The sequence below is a fragment of the Ascaphus truei genome, chromosome 3 (assembly GCF_040206685.1).
Source record: "Ascaphus truei isolate aAscTru1 chromosome 3, aAscTru1.hap1, whole genome shotgun sequence".
Lineage (NCBI taxonomy): Eukaryota > Metazoa > Chordata > Amphibia > Anura > Ascaphidae > Ascaphus > Ascaphus truei.
In genome coordinates, this window is record NC_134485.1 from 333288341 (window position 1) to 333311465 (window position 23125).

Genomic DNA, 23125 nt, shown 5'->3' on the forward strand with positions numbered 1-23125 from the left:
TGGGTGGGGTGATGGGGAGACTGGGTGGGGTGATGAGGTGACTGGGTGGGGTGATGGGGTGATGGGGTGACTGGGTGGGGTGATGGGGTGATTGGGTGGGGTGACTGGGTGGGTGATTGGGTGGGGATTACTGACTGACTGGGTGGGGATTACTAACTGTCTGACTGGGTGGGGTGACTGGGCAGGGGGGTGGGATGACTGACTGGGTGGGGGGGTGACTGACTGGGTGGGGGGTATGACTGACTGACTGGGTGGGGGGGGTATGACTGACTGGGTGGAGGGGGTATGACTGGGTGGGGGGGTATGACTGACTGGGTGGGGGTGTATGACTGACTGGGTGGAGGGGGTATGACTGGGTGGGGGAGGGGGTATGACTGGGTGGGGGGGGTATGACTGGGTGGGGGGGGTTATGACTGACTGGGTGGGGGGGGTTATGACTGACTGGGTGGGGGGGTATGTTTGACTGGGTGGGGGGGTATGATTGACTGGGTGGGGGGGTATGACTGACTGGGTGGGGGGTATGACTGACTGGGTGGGGGGGTATGACTGACTGGGTGGGGGGGTATGACTGACTGGGTGGGGGGGAGTATGACTGACTGGGTGGGGGGGAGAATGACTGACTGGGTGGGGTGGGGGGATGACTGACTGGGTGGGATGGGGGGGTGACTGGGTGGGGTGGGGGGATGACTGACTGGGTGGGGTGGGGGGATGACTGACTGGGTGAGGGGATGACTGACTGGGTGGGGTGGGGGGATGACTGACTGGGTGGGGTGGGGGGATGACTGACTGGGTGGGGTGGGGGGATGACTGACTGGGTGGGGTGGGGGGATGACTGACTGGGTGGGGGGTACCTTTGGTGTCCTACACGTTCTCTCTCTCTCTTACACACACACACACACACACACACACACACACACACACACACACACACACACACACACACACACACACACACACACACACACACACACACACACACACACACACACACACACACACACACACACACACCACTCTCTCTCATACATACACACACACACACTCTCATACACACACACTCTCTGTGTAGAGGGGGGGGTAGCAGATGCAGCCACAGGAGCGGAACCGGAGGGCAAGCGGGACAGGGGGGGAAATCCCCTGCCCCGCGCGAGCAGCCACGGGGACAGGAGCGGAGACCAAAGGGGAAGCAGGTTTGGGGGGGGGGGGACATTCCCCGCTGTCATCTCCTGCCCCGGGCGTGCAGCCACGGGGACAGGAGCGGAACCGGAGTGCAAGCGGGACGGGGGAGTGGGTGGGGGGGAAATCCCGTGGGGGGGAAATCCCCTGCCGTCATCTCCTGCCCCACGCAAGCAGCCACGGGGACAGGAGCGGAGACTGAGGGGATGAGAGGGGAAGCGCGAGCAGGAGACAGGGACCGCGCACGCGATGAGCAGCCATTACTTACCCCTGCAGAGAAGGGCTCCATTCCGCGTCACGACCGCGTCACGGCCAATCAGCCAGGAGGATATTTTTTTTTGTTATTTATTTATTTTTTTAAATTTGTGGGGGGGTGGGGAAGCGGAGACAGCCACGGGGACCGAGGGGAACACCCCTGCTGGCATCGGGAGCAGCCACTGGCACTGGGGGAAAGCGGGGACCGTAGGGCAACCGGGACGGGGGAACATCGCCCGCTGTCATCTCCTGCCCCGCGCGAGCAGCCACAGGGACAGGAGCAGAACCGGAGGGCAAGCGGGGCAGGGAGGGGGGGGGAGATGGGGGGAGAAATCCCCTGCTGTCATCTCTTGCCCGACAGGAGCGGAGACTGGAGGGGATGAGGAGGGAAGCGCGGGCAGGAGACGGAGACGGACCGCGCGCGCGAGGAGAAGCCATTACCCCTGCAGAGAAGGGCTCCATTCCGTGTCATGACCAATTGGCCAATCAGCCAGGAGGATATTTTTTTTGTTATTTTTTTTTTTTAATTTTTTTAAAATTTGCGCAGAGCAGGGGGAAAAAGTAGCTGGCCACGGGCCAATTTCCGTTCGCGCCTGGCGAGTGGGCGACCGGGTTTGTCGAGCACTGGCTAGTCGTGTGGAGTGGCCTCCTATGGCGCTAAGGATGAAGAGTGGAATAGAGTCTTGTGCAGTGATTTCTTCTTACATGGAATACCTCAGAGAATTGAACAAGAAATAAACAAAAACACCGCAATAGTGTATTATCTTTGAGACAACAATTGTCGTATGGGACAAGATACAAAGAGCATTTATTGGTTAAAACAATTGTAACCGCAATTGACATAAAACATATGTGTAATTAATAAACAGTAGACTTTTCTCCTGCTGAACAAGAGGACAGTTCTCACTGCTGAATAAGAAGTGAACTTCCAAGCGCTTGTGCTTAAAGGAAGCTACGTTGCTCCGCCGTATAGTAAAACTGAAATCCTACTCACCGTCCATGAGTAGGACATGTACAGTGGTTCGGGGTCTTTTGCCAGGGATAGCCGCTTGCCGTAGGGTGCAGGGCGTCCTTTAGTGCGGGGAGATTTCCTGCGGTCCTCGTGGTCTGCTGCCAACAGAGTAGTTTCTAACCGTCTCCTCCCGCTGACGTCACCTACGGCAAGCGGCTATCCCTGGCAAAAGACCCCGAACTTTTCAAAGGGATTGTAATGACCCAAGTACAGCTGGGACTATGTCTAACAATATATGGATATAATTCTCACATATTCTCTCATACACGATCTCCTTCAATTCTTTTAGGTTACGATATATTATTGTATGTACTATACTATATATATACAGGTTAACCATGTATATCAGCACAAAGCACTTTTCAGCTGAGTGGGGGCGTTCCAAATACTTAACATCATCACGTTGTGCATATATAATACCGGACCTCCCCCTCTCAAGACATCCCTTTGAAAAAGTTGGCCGTGACTGACGAAACGCGTCAGGGAGCGTCATTACGTCAGACGCACTGACATTGAAGTCAATACGAAGCGCTGGAGCGGACCTATCCAAGCGCAGGTGCTAAAGAGATTTCATCACACGGAACTGATTTCTTGGACTTTTAACAGCACACCAGCCCTGGAAACCTGCGGGGACGCTGATCCTTCACCAACGGAGCCTGGGACTGTCCCAAAGAGCTTGCAGTTTGAACCGGATGGTGGTGATTATTTTCACAAATGCTTGATTTTATTGTACTTTTGTAAGTGCATTTTTTACCCCCCTCTCCCCCCCTTCCCCTCATTAAATACTATTTTACGCTATGGGCGTGCGCTCTCTCCTCTTCTTTTCCTTATATATATATATATATATATATATTTATATATATATATATAATTATTCTGCTAGAATTTAAAACCAATATATATATATGACATATGACATATATATATCAAAAACAAATAGACAATACTGTTCTGTGGCTAATGAAATGCTTTTATTTGTGATATATATATATATATATATATATATATATTATATATTAGTGTGATACTGCACTGTTCCAGCCCCTATAAACAGGTAAGTGTGCTTTCCACTCTACAGAGTTAATCTCCCATAGAGAAGATAGCATCAGCTGTAAACTAATTGAGCAGGCTGGACTCCTGATTGCACATGGAGTTTTAAAAGTCAAGAAGTGACTACACGCAGAGAGACTGCTTTCCCCAGAGAAAGGGGGTGGGATAGAGAAAGTGCTCCCCAGCTAAAGAAGCTGGATGGCACAGTCCCCTAGGCTCGCTGGACGGTGGTCACGGAGCCTGCTGGGACTGACTAGGTATTCACCCCAGAGTTAGGCTACGCTTATAGTGCCGCCATCCTCCATTCTTGCAGCCATCCAGTTGAAATCCTCTCTTTATTTATAGTACAGCAGGGCCCCGCTTCTCGGCGCTTCACGTTTCGGCGATCTGCCGATACGACGGCACCGGGAAGGGGGCCGCCATCTTTGATCCTCAGTCGCGCATGCAAAGAACGGTCGGTTGCGCCCAGCGCGCATGCGCAGACCGGTGTCTGCGCGCGCATACCGTACTTTGAGCACGCAGACCATAGGACGCGCATGCGCAGAACGGTGAAAACGCCATTCTGTGCATGCACATAACTGAAAATCGCCGGATCCGGTTTCCGGCGATTTTCACTATACGGCAGGCCCCTGGAACGGAGCCCGTCGTACACCCGGGGCCCAGCTGTAGTTCCCATTTTCTATCCTCACTGGACCCTCCTTCGCAGTCGCCTGAACAGGCCCCTTGATACCTGGGTTTAGGCTCTAGGCTGTCATTGGTTCAGCCATGGGTCCTATATTTTGTAGTGTGTTTTTATTGTGTGTCTCAAACATGCAGTCAGTCTGTGCATTATCATTACCTCATTTATATTTTGATCAAGGAAGGGGCTTCTATATTTTTCAAGGCTGTTGCAATTGTGCACCTGGCTGCTGTAAGTATATAGAAGCTAAGTTTACGCTGCTGAGGGGTCCATGTTTCAATTGGTTTTGCTAGAAGAAAGGAGACTGGGGCCAAGACTATTCTGGCTTCCAGTATTCCTTGAAGCAATTCTCTAACCTTGGCCACATCTTGGCTATTTTAGGACAAGTCCACCAAATATGGAACATGTCTCCTAACTGTCCACCACCCCTCCAACATAAGTCTGAGTGACCTGGATAGATCTTGCTTAGCTTTTGGAGGGTCAAGTACTACCTGAATAGCACCTTATACGCATTTTCCTTTGTTTTGGTGCATATACAGTAGAGGTCTTGGCCACTCCTTCCCATATATCTTCCCAATCCTCTGTCGAGATTTCTGACGGTATATCTTGTTCCCACCCTTCCATATCTTTAGGATATTTTAAATACGTTATCTGACACTAGCTCCTTATAGATAGAGTAGATAAGGCCCTTTTGATATTCCCTGCTTCTGCATAGAGAATCAAACCCAGTTTCCTCTTTACATTTAGATCCTTGTCTGATTTGATTTATAAAGTGTCTCACTTGAAAGTATCGGAATAGATCTTGGGTGGGTATGGCGTATTTTGCTACTATCTCTGCAAATTCCTTTATTTCTCCCTTTAGTAGTAAATCTCATAATCTCTTTTATACCTTTCTCCCCCCAAAACTTGAAATATTTATAATCCAAGCCGGGTTGGAAGTTTGGGTTTCCCGATATTGGAATCAACCTAGAGGGAGTTGGTATTAGCCCATATTTGGACAGGGATGTTCTCAATATCTCTAAGTTATAATCTATTGTGTTGCATGGGGGTCGAGAACTAAGGGTTCTTTTGTAAGCTATAGTCTCGCTTGAAGCGATATATTTCCGGACAGCGATCTTTCATTCTCAACCCAACTGGCCTGAATTTGAATGCCACATTACTATTTGTTTTAGGTGTGATGCTAGATAGTATTTTATTAAGTCCGAGACCGCTACTCCTCCTCTTTCTTTTGAGGACATGAGTATAGTCCTTGCTATTCTTGATCTCTTGTTCTGCCATATAAATTCAAAGCATTTATTTTGTAGATCTTATAGGGGACAGGAATGGGGATAGTCTGGAAACAGGAGAGCAGAGAGAGGCTGTTCATTTTCAGTGAGCATACTCGGCCCAGCCATGATATCTGAAAGTTGTCCCATGATGACAGATTTTTCTTTATTTATGCTACTAGTTCGGGGAAATTATGTTTGCATAGTGTCTTGGAGAAGTTTGTCAGAAAAATGCCCAAGTATGTTATTCGGGATTCCCTCCATTTATAGTTAAAATTTCATTTTTTATGTGTATTTTATATGTATTGGTTTTTTTTATATGTATTTTTAAAAATATATATATTGGGGTTCATTTTTAAATGTAATGGGGGGTTATATGTATTGTTTTTTTTAATATGTATTGGGGAGGTAGGCTTTTTGTTGTATGTATTTTGGGAGTTTGTATATATTTGGGGAGGTGGGGGAGTTGTATATATTTGGGGGAGTGGGGATATTTTGTAAGTATTTGTAAGATTGGGAAGTTTTTTGCATTGGGGGTAGGGTTTATTGGTATATATTTGTGGGGGTAATTGACAAAGGGGGAGGGAATGAGTGTGAGGAGGGGAATTGAGGGAGAGTGGGGTAATTGACAAAGGGGGGGGGGAAGTGAAAGGAGTGAGAGGGGGGTGAGTGAAGAAAAGAGGGAGATGCAGGGGAGAGAAATACATGTGAGGCGGGGGACATGGATTGAGTTAAAGTGGGGTAATTGATGGAGGGGAGAGTGAGAGGAGTGATGGAGGGAGGGAGTAAGAGTGGGACGCAGGGGATAGAAATACATGTGATGCGGGGGCAGGGATTGAGTGAGTGGGGTAATTGATGGAGGGGGGAGAGTGAGAGGTGAGATGGAGGGGAGAGAAATACATGGGAAGAGGGAGGGAAATAGAGGGGGCTTGTGAGGTGTGAAATGGGGGGGCTTGCGAGGGTTGAAATGGGGCTCGCAACACTGCTGACGGGGGGTCGGGGGCGGGGTGGTCCCGGTCAGAACTGTTTGCGGTACTGCGTAGAGGTGCCGAATAAGGGAGCGTTTTGCATCACAGAGAGAGAAAGAAGGAAGATGAAAGATACATGTGCACATGAGAGTGAGCAATAGATGTGCATGTCACAAGGAGAGAGCGATAGACTTAGAGATATCGGTGCGTGTCACAATCAGAGATAAAACGTGCATGTGACACAGAGAGGACAAGATGAGATAGGTGTTCCTGTCTCATGACTGATGCAGATTGACTGATAGCTTTGGATGTGTCCGTGAGAGAGAAGCAGATTGTGAGATAGCTGCAAATAACAGTGCAAGAGGGGAGAAAGAGATAACAAACTAGTTTAACGTCAACCTGCACTACACAAGAACACCTACCCATGTGTGTGTGTGTGTGTGTGTGTGTGTGTGTGTGTGTGTGTGTGTGTGTGTGTGTGTGTGTGTGTGTGTGTGTGTGTTCGTTCTGTGCTGGATGCACCACCAAGTGGATTTGTTGTAGTGAATCATACACTCAGGGATCCCCTAGTATTGAAATAAACGAATCAATGAGATACAGCTGCTTTGAAGCACTAATATATTGGACCCTGTAACTGACTGTAACAGATGAATCCCTGTACTGTATCACGGCCTAGAAACGCACACCAACATACATTTTTCTGAGTCACATTTCCGGAATTTGGTACACAAATGCAATGTACATGTAAGAATCTGTCTGTCAGAGAGCAGCGTGCTGCAGTCACATGAAATGTTCTCGAAAGTTCATGAACCACCTGTAACTTGCCCTTTATTTGAGAACATTTTCAACGTTTGCAAAAAAAATAAATTGTCAAACATTTGGGTTCAGCTCCACAAAACTCTGTGTGAGGACTTAACGTGACATTATGATCGCGTCACGCCTCACAGAAGATCTTCAGACGCCAGAACATTAAGTTCTGCTTTCTCCTGTGAAGAGCATTTCATTAACGTTAACGCCCATTAGTGATGAGAGGAGACGGATATGCAAACGAGGTGTTACCCTAACGGCGCATCTTCACAAAAGTCAGTGTTCAGATTAATGCAGGGGCTTACTTAGTATGTACATCTGGCATTACTCTCATCCCGATACTGGAATAGGGCGAGAGAAATACCCGTGAATTCTAAGTATATTTAAATGATTGCAATTAGCATATTTTCAAGGTTTATCAGGTGTATACACAGGTATCTTACCATGTGTTGTATACAGCAGGGGTGCTCAACTCCAGTCCTCAAGCCCTCCCCCCCACAGGTCAGGTCTTCAGGATATCCCTGCTTCAGCACAAATGGATCAATCGGTCCTTGCTTCAGCACAGGTGGCTCAACCAGATGCTACAGTCGAAGACTGAACCTCTGATTGAGCCACCTGTGCTGATGCAGGGACCAATTGATCCATTTGTGCTGAAGCAGGGATATCCTGAAGACCTGACCTGTTGGGGGTGAGGGCTTGAGGACTGGAGTTGAGCACCACTATAGAAGAGTGTTTTGGGAAGTATTATCTACATACAGCGGTGCGCAAACTGAGGGGGGCGCGGGCGGTTGCAGAGGTCCCGCGCTTTTCCCCAAGGCATTTAAATTAAATGCCGGGGGATCGCGCGAGGCCTCTGCAACCTCTACTTACCGAGGTTCTGCCGGCTGCAGGATGCGTTACCATGGCAACGCGGCGATAAATGCCGCCGCAGGGTCATGTGATGCCACGGTTGCCATGGTGACGTGATGTCAAATGACGCCGCGTGTCACATGAGGTAAGGGGGTACGCAACATCGGAGGGGACCTGTCAGGGACGGCGCAGCAAAAAAAGTTTGCGCGCCCCTGCTCTACAAAATAACTCCCTCCCCCCTCACCTAATGAGGTTTTGAACGGTTGTTGCTTTGTATATAAGCTTTCTGGATATGTGTTACATAGTAACATAGTTGATGAGATTGAAAAAAGACACATTACACAACAGATGCTTATCCTCACGTTAACCTTAGGGAAAATAAAGTCACTGTTTTCGGTAACAATCTAGCCCTAAAAGTACATTTGCAGTGCTCATAACCCTAAATTCGCGACACATAACCCTACATAAAGTATAATGCATTTTTCGCAAAATTGGCGAAAAAGATTGAGCACGGTCATTGTCAACATGGTGTGAAAACGTGACATTTAAGAGAAATGTGTGCAAAAATGTAACGCGCCACATTTGCAGACATTTGCATATTGTATCTCTAATCATAACATTTTCATTTACAACCCCAGAATTGCCACTACTTTTTTTATTGACAAATTTATGGTTAATCTTTCTATTTAAAGAAAATAGGATTGAAGCAGCATGTCATCAACCAGTAACAATTTCTTTCATGGTGATGAAGAGTGGGGTCGCCGGAGCTAAACCGCATTCATTTCAGCTCCGGGGGTCCCACTGCTTCCCGAGATAATTCTCCCCTAGGTGCTGCCGGTTACTTCCCCCCTAGGTGCTGCCGGTTACTTCCCTGCCTAGGTGCTGCCGGTTACTTCCCTCCCTAGGTGCTGCCGGTTACTTTCCTCCCTAGGTGCTGCCGGTTACTTCCCCCCTAGGTGCTGCCGGTTACTTCCCTGCGCAGGTGCTGCCGGTTACTTCCCTCCCTAGGTGCTGCGGGTTACTTCCCTCCCTAGGTGCTGCCGGTTACTTCCCTCCCTAGGTGCTGCCGGTTACTTCCCTGCGCAGGTGCTGCCGGTTACTTCCCTCCCTAGGTGCTGCGGGTTACTTCCCCCCTAGGTGCTGCGGGTTACTTCCCTCCCTAGGTGCTGCCGGTTACTTCCCTGCGCAGGTGCTGCCGGTTACTTCCCTCCCTAGGTGCTGCGGGTTACTTCCCCCCTAGGTGCTGCGGGTTACTTCCCTCCCTAGGTTCTGCCGGTTACTTCCCTGCGCAGGTGCTGCCGGTTACTTCCCTCCCTAGGTGCTGCCGGTTACTTCCCTCCCTAGGTGCTGCCGGTTACTTCCCTCCCTAGGTGCTGCGGGTTACTTCCCTCCCTAGGTGCTGCCGGTTACTTCCCTCCCTAGGTGCTGCGGGTTACTTCCCTCCCTAGGTTCTGCCGGTTACTTCCCTGCGCAGGTGCTGCCGGTTACTTCCCTCCCTAGGTGCTGCCGGTTACTTCCCTCCCTAGGTACTGCGGGTTACTTCCCTCCCTAGGTGCTGCGGGTTACTTCCCTCCCTAGGTGCTGCCGGTTACTTCCCTCCCTAGGTGCTGCGGGTTACTTCCCTCCCTAGGTGCTGCCGGTTACTTCCCTCCCTAGGTGCTGCCGGTTACTTCCCTCCCTAGGTGCTGCCGGTTACTTCCCTCCCTATGTGCTGCGGGTTACTTCCCTCCCTAGGTGCTGCCGGTTACTTCCCTCCCTAGGTGCTGCCGGTTACTTCCCTCCCTAGGTGCTGCCGGTTACTTCCCTGCGCAGGTGCTGCCGGTTACTTCCCTCCTGAGGTGCTGCCGGTTACTTCCCTCCCTAGGTGCTGCCGGTTACTTCCCTCCTGAGGTGCTGCCGGTTACTTCCATCCCTAGGTGCTGATGGTTACTTCCCTCCCTAGGTGCTGTGGGTTACTTCCCTCCCTAGGTGCTGCGGGTTACTTCCCTCCCTAGGTGCTGCCGGTTACTTCCCTCCCTAGGCGCTGCCGGTTACTTCCCTCCCTAGGCGCTGCCGGTTACTTCCCTCCCTAGGCGCTGCCGGTTACTTCCCTCCCTAGGCGCTGCCGGTTACTTCCCTCCCTAGGCGCTGCCGGTTACTTCCCTCCCTAGGCGCTGCCGGTTACTTCCCTCCCTAGGTGCTGCCGGTTACTTCCCCCCTAGGTGCTGCCGGTTACTTCCCTGCGCAGGTGCTGCCGGTTACTTCCCTCCCTAGGTGCTGCGGGTTACTTCCCTCCCTAGGTGCTGCCGGTTACTTCCCTCCCTAGGTGCTGCCGGTTACTTCCCTCCCTAGGCGCTGCCGGTTACTTCCCTCCCTAGGCGCTGCCAGTTACTTCCCTCCCTAGGCGCTGCCGGTTACTTCCCTCCCTAGGCGCTGCCGGTTACTTCCCTCCCTAGGTGCTGCCGGTTACTTCCCTGCGCAGGTGCTGCCGGTTACTTCCCTCCCTAGGTGCTGCGGGTTACTTCCCTCCCTAGGTGCTGCCGGTTACTTCCCTCCCTAGGTGCTGCCGGTTACTTCCCTCCCTAGGTGCTGCCGGTTACTTCCCTCCCTATGTGCTGCGGGTTACTTCCCTCCCTAGGTGCTGCCGGTTACTTCCCTCCCTAGGTGCTGCCGGTTACTTCCCTCCCTAGGTGCTGCGAGTTACTTCCCTCCGTAGGTGCTGCGGGTTACTTCCCTCCCTAGGTGCTGCCGGTTACTTCCCTCCTGAGGTGCTGCCGGTTACTTCCCTCCCTAGGTGCTGATGGTTACTTCCCTCCCTAGGTGCTGATGGTTACTTCCCTCCCTAGGTGCTGTGGGTTACTTCCCTCCCTAGGTGCTGCGGGTTACTTCCCTCCCTAGGTGCTGCCGGTTACTTCCCTCCCTAGGCGCTGCCGGTTACTTCCCTCCCTAGGCGCTGCCGGTTACTTCCCTGCGCAGGTGCTGCGGGTTACTTCCCTCCCTAGGTGCTGCCGGTTACTTCCCTCCCTAGGTGCTGCCGGTTACTTCCCCCTTAGGTGCTGCCGGTTACTTCCCTCCCTAGGTGCTGCGGGTTACTTCCCTCCCTAGGTGCTGCCGGTTACTTCCCTCCCTAGGTGCTGCCGGTTACTTCCCTCCCTAGGTGCTGCCGGTTACTTCCCTCCTGAGGTGCTGCCGGTTACTTCCCCCCTAGGTGCTGCCGGTTACTTCCCTCCCTAGGTGCTGCCGGTTACTTCCCTCCTGAGGTGCTGCCGGTTACTTCCCTCCCTAGGTGCTGCCGGTTACTTCCCTGCGTAGGTGCTGCCGGTTACTTCCCTCCCTAGGTGCTGCCGGTTACTTCCCTCCCTAGGTGCTGCCGGTTACTTCCCTCCTGAGGTGCTGCCGGTTACTTCCCTCCCTAGGTGCTGCCGGTTACTTCACTGCGTAGGTGCTGCCGGTTACTTCCCTCCCTAGGTGCTGCCGGTTACTTCACTGCGTAGGTGCTGCCGGTTACTTCCCTCCCTAGGTGCTGCCAGTTACTTCCTAGTTCTGAAATATTATGCGGCCTTTCGGGCCAATAGGAAGTTGCGACTGATGATATTGTGGTTTCCTATTGGCCTGTCCCCCGTGGGAGATTTAAACCATTTTGTTTCCAATCTGATTGTGGGACTCAAACAATGGTGGTGATTAAAGGTCCTAAAATGTAGTTAAATTCAATCAAATCCAATATATGAAACGTATTTTTTTTTAATTTAACACAAAGCTAAACAACATTTTAGTTATTCGCTCACATACTCAGTTAGGCCGAGGCATACTCACTCACATACTCAGTTAGGCCGAGGCATACTCACTCACATACTCAGTTAGGCCGAGGTCCTGCTGCACGCGCCCGCACGGCCGCCTTGCTTCCCGGCGGTGCGTGCAAGTCACTTTATTGCGATCTGCGGTCAACTTTTTCGGCGCGGGGGGCCGTGGTCAAAATGGGTCGGGGGGGACGCGGCCATTGAGCCCGGGGAGAGGGGTGGAGGAGGTTGTGGGTCCGCAGGAGAGGGGGGGTGATACAAGGGGGCAGATAGATTGGGTGCTGTAATGTCCCCCCCCCTGTGTGTAAGAGAGAGGAGGGGGAGATACACCGGGGCTGTGCGAAACACACACACAACACACACACATACATACACACGCACACACACACATACATACACACGCACACACACACCTTTTGTAGGTGGGGGAAGCTCGACAGCTCCAGGAAGGTACAGCCCCCGGTGCTGATAGGCTCACCAGCGCACCACGTGACGCGTCACCGCTCGGGATCACAATCCTCTTGCATCCCCTGCCGGCTGACACGTCACAGCACGTAGTGAGCCTGGCAGTGAGGAGGGACTGGGGCCGGCTCGGGAGGAAGTCATGGGCAGGTGAGTGATGTGCACGTGCCATCGGCTGCAGCGGGACCGCAGCCTTAGGGCTCTTCACCTGGCGGCCTGTGTGCCAAATCCACCCTGCAAAGGGCCTTGATGTAGCCCTTAAACTCTCTGTTCCTGCTAATTTCATTCTAGTTACTTAGGCAGCTAAGGTTCATTTGTCACAATGCAACTCACCTCTAAGTGGCCTTTTGTAAAACAAAAAAAGCCCACTCGGATTGCACCTTTACGGTGATGTACATATATATGGTACATATGTTATGTATTTGGGCAAAATGTTGAAATATAATAATTTTCAAGTCTTTAAATGTATCTAAAATCACATGGCAATGAGCTTGTGCCCCTTCTTCTCCTAAATGTTTCCTGATCAGACCCCTTGGAAGAACTAGCTGCAGAACCCCACAGTCCTACTGCAGTCTTCGGGATACATTGCCCCATAGAATAAATGTAGGTGACTGGGTGTTTTAAGGCGGCTTTTCTCTGATTGCTACAGTATGTATACTTGGGGTTACTTTGGATGCTAGAAACAAGAGTTATCGGTTGTTCAGTGAAGAGCTTACTATTTCTGCTACAACGGCAAATCTTTATTAAAATCTAAACTCACCCAGAAGAAGTTGAACGGTTTGCTTTAGTGTTTCATTTAACATGTTTTTAAATGGTAATGAATGAAAAAGAAATGCAGAAAGAATTACTAGTAGGTGTATGTTGTACCTTCTGTGGCGTAAAGCCTTGTAACACATTGCAGCAGTGAACGTTATCTGTATATGTGCACATGTTTCTATATTAGAGAGATTGGTGCCCTAAGAGTGTGGGAGGCAGGAACCTCGTGTGTGCTCACATAAAAAGACTTCCCGGCGCCTGTGAATTCACCGAGCAAACATTCTCTTTGAAGATAGAAATAGTGTGTGTGTGTGTGTGTGTGAGAGAGAGGTACCTGGATGAGACAGGTACACACAATCATATCTGTACCTGCAGTTTCGTATCTTGCCTCACCTTTTGGGAGTGGAACGGTAATAAATCTCTCCCTCCTATCTTTTTAACCACTCCAGCCCTAGAAGAGTGCGTGATGCACAAAAAAAACACTCCAGCTTCTATTTATCAAGGCAAAAAAGTGGTGCAATCCTGGGGTAAGAAAAAAAAATAAAGTAAAGGAAACATACAGTATGTGGTATGACTTTTTACTTTAATACATAAGATACAGACTTTTGCCTCATAATTGCACCACTTTTGCCTTAATACAGATGTGACCAGACTCACAGTTACTGGCGCCGCGACAAAAACTCTGACAAAATGCGGTGCTGGGGTGACAGCTGCGACGGTGCTCCGAGGGGTTCAGTCCTTTCTATGGGGACCCCCCGCAGAGTTAATCCTCCCCAACTGCAATCGGCACCGTAACGGAAACACGCGTGATCGCGGCGCTGGGAACAGTAAGACGCGTCTGTACATCCAGCATGCTGCTTGGTAGTGTTGATGTGCACAGCAGAGCTAAACATTGAGAGAGACAGTAGCCCCTTGACTACCAAAAGGGTCATTTGAAAGGTGCCTCTTACTGACCTTTATTCTGTGAACTACATTAGTGCCGATCCAGAGCTATCACACGGGAAAGCCCCATTGCAGCCATGGGATCAGCGATACCGCAGCTTACATAATAGCGGCACTGTCGTGCTGCAGAGATGTATTTCCTTTGCAAATGGGTGGGGTGTGCGTTCCTACAATATCTACTTTCCTCCTTTTCGTATTGTATGTATGTATGTACAGTATGTATGTATGTATGTATGTATGTATGTATTCATATATGTATACAGGCATACCCCGGTTTAAGTACACTCACTTTAAGTACACTCGCAAGTAAGGACATAGCGCCCAATAGGCAAACGGCAGCTCACACATGCGCCTGTTAGCACGTCCTGAACAGCAATACCGGCTCCCTACCTGTACCGAAGCTGTGCGCAAGCGGGGAGACTATAGAGACTGTTACACATGCGTTATTTACATCAGTTATGCACGTATATAACGATTGCAGTACAGTACATGCATCGATAAGTGGAAAAAAGGCAGTGCTTCACTTTAAGTACATTTTTGCTTTACATACGTGCTCCGGTCCCATTGCGTACGTTAATGCGGGGTATGCCTGTATATACTAATATTTACAGAGCACCAACAATGTACACATCGCTTTAGACATAAGATCACAAAGAATTATAAAGTGCGACAAAAATAAAGGTACACAATAGGAAAGGGAATCCTTGCCACGGAGAGCTTACACTCTAAGGCCCAGAGCCCCAGTGGTCCATTAACTCAGAGCTAACAACGGGCTGTTATCAAAATCATTAAGAGACGTTATTTTCCCTGAAGTTAAAACATACCCACAAAGCAAATTACATGCAAAAACAACAGCTGTTGTATATCTCATCGTTATTATTGACTAGAGTCCCACGTGAAATAGATGAAGTTAACCAAAATGTGGATTTTTTAAAATATTTTGTTAGGATTCCAGCACTGCCTCTATACTTTGTGCCTCATCGCTTTTCTTTTGGCAACCCGTTGTAATTACAATAAGGTATTCTTGTGTAGGGTGAACTGGGGTTGGGATTCTGTACAGTTGGAGAATTTACATGGGGTTGGTATTATCTTCTCCCACTTCAGAGCCAATGTCTGTAACACCTGGCCTCTCAAACCCAACGATACTTTGGCCCAGATTGGAATGCAATAGCTGCAGACAAGCCTTGTACTGCGCTGAAACACCCAGTTTTTCCTCTCACCTAATCTTTAAAGTTCAAAGGAACTCAGAGGATGCATTGAAACTCCTGGCGTATCAGTCAATGTACAGGTACATCTTGGAACCGTCTCCTCCCCAGCACAGAGAATGATAGATCCCTGCCCACATAATCACACCTGGTCCTCCCACACTACACTCACCTCTGTTATCTGTTTCCACATTTTCTCGTTCCAAATGGATGCCTGAAAAGAAGGTGTGACTTATATTTAATACACTAACTATTTAATGGACCTTACAATTACAAAGCGCTATAGTGAAAGGGTTAGATATCCAAAGGCCTGAGATACAGCCCCTGCCAACCTTCCAGGATACGAACATGAATTTATTTGGCAACCTTTATGCCTCGGTTTGTACATTCTAAAGCAGGAAATATTATTCTGGGAGGAAATGATCATTTATATCCAGAGAAACCTGTGCAGATTCATGGGATAATTGTTAATAAAACAGTGCAATAGAAGTGCTCCTTCTAATGCCCATTAACCATGAAGAGACACATACAAGACCCAGCATGGTCAGGATCAGCCTCAAAGTACCGTGCTGTTCTGTGAAGCCGAAATGGGCAGTGAAATGTCAAATGGAAGACATTAAAACAGGAGCCGAGTACAGTAATCATATTTTAGCTTGTGGAATCCATATGAGCTTAGTTGCAATGGTGTGAAAATGAGTGAATACATCAATAGTATTTACAGTTTAAAAAGGGGTATTTTTTAAGACAAGATATTAAGAGATATGTTGGCTTCCTTTAGGTCTACATCTATCTCCCCAAAGAAGGTGGCACAGGCTTCTTGAGTCACAGGCTGTGATAGATGTCCTCATGTAAAGAGATTATTTCTGTCAGAAATGTGTTGCCTTCCTACTCTTTTCCAAGCACTATACAGAGTCTCATGTGACTGCTGTTTATGTAGGTTGGAAAAATATAATCTGGTAGTTTATTTGTGTGGTTTTGTCAATAAAGAAAACAGTGAGAGGTCACATTCTTAAAAACATCATTCACTTAAATGGGGCTGTAAGGTGTCTTCTAGCACGGAAAGTGTCTGATGGACTAGAATTTCCTATGTACAGACGAGACCACGAGTATTCTAAAGCTTGCCTTAAACTAGCCCGGTTACATTCTGGGTATGTGCTGGGCTAGTTTAAGGCAAGTTTAAGTCATTTCTGCATTGACTAACGACCCATAGGATTAACACAGCAGAGGTCCATGGCAGTCCCATTCAGTTTGAATGGGACTGCCATGGACCCCCGCTGTTAATCTGATGGGCCATTAATCAATGCAGAAAATGCTGGGTCTAGTTTAAGGCATGTATCCAGCATGTACCTGGATGTACCTGGGTCTTTTTGGCGATTGCCACTGGTTTGTGTTAGAATAGTCCCAGTCTCTGCTGTATATGGCCTTTAGCATCCTTCACTGTTGAGTGTAAAAGTGCTGAAGATTATTTTGTACTCTACCAATCTACAGAGTCAAATCAAGTACTACAGTAAGTGGGATCATCCTGGTTCGGTGAGTTTACAGTAGGGAGACATTTGTGTGAGTGTGTGAATTCTAAGTTGTGTGTATTGGTAGGAAAAATGACACATACCAGAATTGCCCAATATAAAGAGATAAGTAAAGATAGGAATGACATGGGGCTCAGATGATGTGCTGGTCACCTTCCTTCTGTAGTTCATTGTATCTATAAGAATCTGTGCTGAAGATTTAAAAAATACACCCACCCATATGAATAGTCTCATACAGGCTAGTGAGATGAGCACAAAGGTGTCAGCAACTTTAGTCTTCTTAACTTCCCCACGCAATATTCCAACACAAAGGATTCTTTTGGAGCATGCCCGCTGGCTGGCAATTCTCTAACAGGAAAGCCCTTTAAAGGCCTGTTATTAATAGCCTTGTCCATGAATTATTCCTATTGCCTCTGAAATGTGGCTAAGTGTCTGGGAATAACTATGCAGTGAGAGCATTTCATAGCTGAATCAAGAAGACTAAGGCCTTTGTCACTTATGAGTAGATAACACATTTGGTTACACAGCTGCCAGCACCCTGGGGGGAATGAGGTGCAGGAGACGTGCAAGAGAGAAAGGCCTAGCTGCAGAACATGTGAGTCTTCAGGGGTAAGTATTTTAGTTTGGGATGGAGGTATTTTGGGGTCTTGGAGAAAGAGACATTCAAAAAGTCCCATATATTCAATTTCAGTGCTTGAGATCATATAGTATTGTAGCTGATCCATGATTAGTGTTCAGTGAAGAGGAAACATCGGTGGAGGTGATCGTGTTTTGAATATGATGTGGGCAAGTGACTTGTGTAGTAGGTCTGGCAGTCGCTTAACAATAATGGGTACACACTTTAAATGAGGGCAGTAGCCTTCAAACTGTTAGACAGTTATATAAATTATTGGGTATTCAAGAAACCTGGTGCTTTGTCATTTTGCTTCCTTTTTTATTACTTTGGTGCTGCTTCTCCTCCATCTCAGAGTGTGATGGCGAAATGAGGTTAACATGGCATAGATCAGCCTTCTTCTTAAATATGACTGCCGATGTAGAGATTGACTTACTTAATGTGGTTTTAATCAAATACTTCCTTTGTCTAAGAGTTATTGCAAATCATCTGGAAGTCAGCTTATATTTAAATCTGCAACACTGACTTTGAGGAACTCAAAATGTATTTAGATTTTGTCTTAGTGCCTGTTTTTGTTCTCAGATGAAACTTCTTCAGTGTTGGAAGATATGAGCATTATATCTAATTCTGTTCTGTTACTCCCTTTGATGTTCAAAACATTTTGCCCAGTACATCAGGAGCACTGTTAATTGTGTTCTTGTGTATCCCTTTCTCATTGTTACCCACATGAAGATAACATTACAAATAATTGCATGCCTTGTGACATAAACACATACATGGGTTGTGGCAAGTTAACACCCCTTTAGAGATAGGTGGTCCATTAGCAAATATACATTACTTTCCTAAATCAGTAGCTAATTGAAGCCTTCTCGTCTAGCAAAGTGCCTTTAAAGTATGTATGGTCCATATAATCCTGTATCATCACATTTAAATGTGGAAAGTCATATACAGTATCTACAGGCATACCCCGGTTTAAGGACACTCACTTTAAGTACACTCTCGAGTAAGTACATCTCGCTCAATAGGCAAACGGCAGCTCACGCATGCGCCTGCCAGCACATCCTGAACAGCAATACCGACTCCCTACCTGTACTGAAGCTATGCGCAAGCGGGGAGACTATAGAGCCTATAGAGCCTGTTACAAATGTATTATTTACATCAGTTATGCACGTATATGACGATTGCAGTACAGTACATGCATCGATAAGTGGGGAAAAGGTAGTGCTTCACTTTAAGTACATTTTCGCTTTACATACATGCTCCGGTCCCATTGCGTACGTTAATGCGGGGTATGCCTGTATATAGGTCTATATAAACAAATATATTACTCATGCAAGTCACTTGTTCAGCTCTAGACACGCTATTTGCCTTTTGCTTTATAACACTATCATATTATTGCAATCATTGCAATATTCAATAATCAATATACATCATTGATGTAATTATACTAGTGCAGTAGAGAATTATTATGCAAAAGTATTCATATAACATTGATGAAGAGGGGAAGTATTCCGGTAACAACACAACAAGGCTTATCCGTGCTATGAAAAATTTATGAAAAATAGCTTTTGGGGTTATGTGGGATTTGACGTCTGTGTCTATCAAGAAACATGACACTCTCCATAAAGGATGCTAAACCTGGGAACTTTTCATCCTGGCTCATCATCACAGTGTCATACTAAGGTTCACTGGGTGGGGCCAATTTTCAGGTCACTTTATTATGGGATCACTCACCAGCATATAATATCCTGCTAACTGCCCTAATAGTGACACTGAAACAACTACTAGAATGTGGTCTCATAATTTCGGCCTTTAAATTGACAGTCCTCCTTAGGACAAAAGTGGAGCTGTTTTTTTAAATAATGTTTCAAACCAAACTTTTTTTTTTAAACCTTTTCTTTAATAAAAAAATGCTTTTTTTTTAAATCACGTTTGTTGATGATAAGACATACAAATGATGATGCCGCTACATTAAATTGCCTCCCTATTGACCAAATAGGAGCTCTTGACAAATAACAAAGAATGTCCCAGGTCGAAATGAAAGGAATACTTTGTGGCTGACACTTTGTCATTTTGAGCTTGTGGGTGGATGAATGTGTGGTGTGAGAGTGAAGAAAAAGCCTTCCATTAATACCACACATGTGGTTATGGTGCTGTTATTGACCCCAAAAGCCCCCTTGCAGACATTACCTCCCAATCTGCTCTTTGTGCAGTGTTTGCAGCTCATGATCATTGCCGTGGATGTGGCGGTAATTACTGAAATCTGTTTTTCTACAGATGTGGTGGCAGTTTATTTATTTATTTATTAACTTGCCCTGAAATTTACCATTTTTGTTATAAATTAATGTTTGGAAATTATAATTCTCAAAGTCTCTATTCCCAAACTGAATGCTATAAATCATCCAGAACTGTGCGACAGAGTTTAAAACCAGCTCTGCTACATCTACAGTGTACTTGGGGAGCATAAATCCATTGAGAAAAGACGCACAAATATGGCAGTAATTGTATGAGGAGAACCTTCCTCTTGAACGCCATAAATGTCCGACTTGTGCTTTGTATTGAGGTTTGAGCACAAGATTAAATTTGCAAATTCATTAAAGTTTGGGGGGGGGGGGGAAACGGCGCTAGTTTTACATTTTTCTTTATTTGAATACGCGAAAAGTAGCGAAAGTTCACACGGAAAATTTTTGTTTATAGGCAAACGCTCACAAATTTGCAAGCAAAAAAAACGCAAACAGATTTGCCCATTTCTACAGTTCTAGTGCAGAACAGCCTAACATCATAAGATCATGAGATCTAGAATTCTGTTTGTGTTAACACAGAAGACATGTACCTCTTAACATAGAAATTTTGAGGGGCACAGGTCCCTGCCCTGTGGAGCTTACAATCTATTTTTTGATGCCTGAGACACAGGGGATAAAGTGACTTGCCCAAGGTCACAAGGATCACTCAGTGCCAGTCAGTGTCTTTACTCACTGAGCCACTCCTCCCTTACATCTATCTTTCCCAATGAAACATATTTTAAGTAAAGTAATCTGATTCAATATTATGCAGGAATATAAATAATTGGGGACAAATTTAGACAGGTGAAGATAAAGTAAAAGATAAACAGTGACAATAAAATTCAACATACTGCGCCTATTACATTTACAAGTGTAGCCCTTTTTCCCCCACCCCTAAGTGAGATCAGGGGGTGGTGACTGTAATTAGCTACCGGTGCTGCCCTTTTACCTGTTTGGCTCGCAGGAGCCTAAGCCTCCGACGCTGGGAGCCTGGGGTGAATTACTCTTACCACTATATGGTGCAGCGCCTCCACCTGTGAGAGATCCCAGCAGAGTGGGAGCAGCCCCTCACAGGACACTCTTACAATGAACCACACAGCTTGGTAAAATAGAAAAGGGCTTTACTGGAACATAACATATCTCTTAACGCTCTACTGTAATGACTTACAACTCTATGGTAATACCTTATCACTCTACCAACGTAAGGCACAACTACCCACACACCCCGCAGGGCTACACCCCCACCCACACCCTGTGCCCCACACCGTGTCCACAGTACCCCAAAGTCCCAAGTGTTCTGCAACCCACCCCTTAGGAGTGATCAGTGCCTGTTTGATACCGGTAATGGTGGTGCACTTGGTGACTGTACCTGCCGGGTGTGTCCACACCCGGTATGTTGAAACTTCACAAAGGATCCGCTAATCCCACGATGAATCCGCCTCCGCGTGGGATGGTGTCCCGCCGGACGCTCCCACCATGAAGACAGTCTCTTTCCTGAAGAGGTCTGTTCCCAGACCAAACTTGTCAGGCCACGTGCACACAGCTGTGTCCCTGAATATTTTTTAACACACTTGACTGCTAAGGGGATCCGTTCCCTAGCTATGGCATGTCCCTGTAGCAGCTCCAACCTTTGAATGACTGGGGCCTAGCTGGGCCTAGGGGATTACGGGCCTAGTGCACTGGGTCCCTGACCCCTGCACACACAACCACCCCTGTCTCACTCCCAGCTTCAACTCCTCACAAACACAGCACACAACAAAGTATCTATTCCCTGCTGTAGAGAATCCTACAGCCCTATTGGCTGAAATGAGTCACCTGTGCTCCAGCCCCTGGGGCTGCTGGGAGTTGTAGTCCCTTGGAGAGCTCTTTGCTATGGGGGGTGCGTGCGCGATCTCTACTGCGCATGTCTAATGCTGTAATGGCCGCCGCTACTCTTAACTGAGCGTGCGCAACTTCCAAGAACTCCTGCACACTTGTAATGGCCACCGGTACCCATACCAACCTCAACATGGCCGCCGCGGCTGCTCTGCGCATGTGCGACCCATCGCGCGTGCGCGGAAACATTAAACATGGCGGCGTCCTGCCGCAGCTGTCACCGGGTGCCCCGCCAAGGTGGAGGTAAGGGGGAAAGAGAACTGGGAGTCAGGGGGACCGGAGGGACCCTGGCTACACTAGTAACAGGTGCCACCGTAAATTCATAGTTATGCTATGAATATTAAACTATTAACTTACAGTAAATTAACAGCTCGTTAAGTGCTAATGGAGATCTTCAAAGCTCAGTAACACAGTGTTAAGTGGTGTTTCCAGTCTTAACGGGCCCTTACATTAACTATAATGGACATTAGTGCTAATGATATGCAAAATAGGTGTTCTCTCTAACAACGCATATCCCCAGAACTCCATTATAGTTAACAGGGATTTAATGAGATGTTAGTTAGGCTATTGCTAAAGTTGGCATTACTCACATGCTGACCCTGAAATAGGTCTTGTACAAGGTCTGGATAAGTGTAAGACCACAGTTAGGTATAACTTAACTGTTGTATTGTTATTTACTGGGTTCTTTTCCTCTCCTGTCTGCTCATTTTTTACTTTAATTAAACACCTATTCAGGGTCTTGATGGTAGTAACACCAGCTTTGGGTAAGACATGCTCAACGCCAAGTTATTGTAAGGTAACACACGGCAGTGATAACTTCACATACTATTAAGCATTTTTTTTGCATATATTTAGCTCTGTTGATTGCTGTTAACCTCAAGGAACATAACGTCCATTACTAATTTTGATAACATGATTTCCCCCTTTAAATTCCAAAAGGGCTATCTGTCGCCCATATAAATATCTGGAGCCTGCTTCCCAAACTGGATGAACTAAGAACATGGTGCCTTATGCATAAACCCAAAGCCATCGTTCTCACAGAAACATGGCTAACCCCTAAAACGCCTGATGCAAATATTGCTCTTCAGGGATACTCCATTGCTGGGAGAGATAGGTCAAAGAGAGGAGGAGGGGTGCTATCTTATATTGCAGGCACCTTGCAATTTACACTGTTAAATTGCCCCCAAGCCAACCCTCTTTTGAAATCCTAGTTGGCAAAATACCGCCCCCCTAAAGCCCCTCTACAGTCCCTGATTGATATCACCCAGTTTCTTGGCTCCATTTCCTCTCTGAATGAGAAGAGTGAGCTGCTAGTTCTTGGAGATTTCAACTTCAATTGGCTCAACCCTAAAAACCACAAAATCCAGATACAACTCAAGTCGCTTATCCTAACGCAACTCATTTCCCAACCCACACGGACAAACCTGAAATCACACAACCATTCCTTGCTAGACTGTTTTATTTCCTCAAATCCCAGCAGAATCCAATCCTCTGGCATCCTTCCTGACATTTTCAGTGACTATGCAATAGTGTATTGTGTAAGGAAAATCAAACCACCCCAATCAAGCCCTAAAGTTCTCCTCACTAGAACATTTAGAAACTTTAACCCACAACAGTTTCTGGCTGA

At 47.3% G+C, this 23125-nt stretch overlaps 1 protein-coding gene across 1 annotated transcript in view; it reads left to right on the forward strand.

Moving 5' to 3' along the window:
• LOC142489918 (uncharacterized) overlaps positions 1 to 23125 on the forward strand; it is a 104127-nt gene that overhangs the window by 10883 nt on the left and 70119 nt on the right. The gene's annotated exons all lie outside the window — the stretch shown is intronic.